Below are 1,849 nucleotides of genomic sequence, written 5' to 3' on the forward strand. Positions count from 1 at the left end.
TCCCTCCCTTCTCTCCCTCTCCCCCCTCTCTCTTTCCCTCCCTCCCTTCTTCTCTCCCTCCCTCACTCTCCCTCCCTCCTTCCCTCTCTCTCTCTTCTCTCTCTCCCTCTGTCTCTCTCTCTCTCAAACCATAAATGTCAGTATTTCAGATAAAATAAAACATAAGGTAAAGAAGTCTCAACAACATGACTAACTAAGCATAACCTGAGAAGGAGAAAGCTCCTGAGGTCTCAACCGTATGCAAAGCGTACGCAGAGCACTACAACAACTAAGAAGTGCTCAGAGAAATGGTTTTCCCTAGAAAAGAGCACACTGATCAATACAGACGGTCATTCTTGAAAGCACACATGTATGCAAGTAACTATATGGACTGAGCAGGTGGTATTTATAATAGTGTGTGTGTGTGTGTGTGTGTGTGTGTGCGCGCGCGCTTCTGTGTGTGCGTGCGTGCATGCATATGTGCATGTGCATGCGAGCGTGCATGTGTGCATGTGTGTGTGCGCCCGTGCACGTGTGTGTGTGTGTGTGTGTGTGTGTGTGTGTGTGTGTAAAATCAACAATCAAAGAATAAGAGGCCATGAATTTGAGAGAGCTCAAAGGGAAGTACATGAGGTGGATTTGGAGGGAGGAAAGAGGAGAAGGAAATTACGTAATTATGTTATCATCTCAAAAATTTTAAAAAAATGTTAAAAATTCTATACTAAACAATGTGACGGTTATGGCATTCCAACCAAAGCCAAGGTTGCATTTCTTTCTTCCACTCAATTATTTAAATTGTCTAAGTTAATTGTCATTCTTTTCTCCGTTCTATGTGAGGTTGTTGATCCTGAGTAGCTCTGCCACAGAGCTCTGCTGCCTGGTGAGGCAGGATGCAGGGGGAGTTTGACTGCACTTACCCAATCTTCCAGGCAGGTGCTGGGCTGTAGGAAAGCTCCAGGACACTGCTCTAGGGATGGGAAATCACAGCCTGAGGCTCTGGAGAGCCTGAGCTGGTTGGGGGTGCAGGGTTCTGGGGCCTGAGAAGACGTGGGGGCCGTGAGGTTCCCAGGCATTACTGGGAGCTGTAGAAGACCTGAGAACCAACCTTGCTAACATTGCTCCCCTTTTACACAGCCCCTCATTTTGTGGTGACCTCCAACCATGAAATTATTTTTGTAGCTATTTTATAACTGTAATTTTGCTAGAGTTATGAATCATTATGTAAATATTCATATTTTCCAATGGTCTTGGGCAACCCTATGAAAGGGTGATTCAAATCCCATAGGGGTCTCTACTCACAGGTTGAGAACCATTGGCCTAGAGACCAAGATGCTGGTTCTGTGTTTCCTAAATGTACTGTTGTGGTCTTCCAGTTAGTCACGTCTCAACAAGACACTCTGAGCTCAAAATAAAACTTAGTAATGAGAAAAACTGCATTTTGTCCCAATAATGCTCTTACATATTTTCACTTCAAGTACAAAATTGAAAAAGAACTATTGCGATTTTTTTCTCTCGGGTGAGATTCTGAGACTGGAGCAGCCAGCCTGGAGGCGCCTTAGGCCAGAGACTCGGGCGGGATTCGCCATTTTCTCTCGGGTGAATTTCTGAGACCTGAGCAGCCAGCCGGGAGCCACAGGCCCCACGACTCCCAGGGAAGCCGCAGGGCAGCAGGGACACGATCCTCTCAGCTTCCGAGTGACAGAGGGGGTTCAGCGTCCTCCTCTGCCCCTTCCCTGCAAGTGGAGGGCCTGCCTCCAGAGAGCACAATAAGCCAGAGACCCGGGCAGGATCTGCCATTCTCCCTTGGGTGAGTTTCTGAGATCAGAATAGCTACCTTGGAGGAACAGGCCCCACGAGTCGCAGGGGACTT

Source organism: Mastomys coucha, unplaced genomic scaffold (assembly GCF_008632895.1).
Source record: "Mastomys coucha isolate ucsf_1 unplaced genomic scaffold, UCSF_Mcou_1 pScaffold19, whole genome shotgun sequence".
Taxonomy (NCBI): domain Eukaryota; kingdom Metazoa; phylum Chordata; class Mammalia; order Rodentia; family Muridae; genus Mastomys; species Mastomys coucha.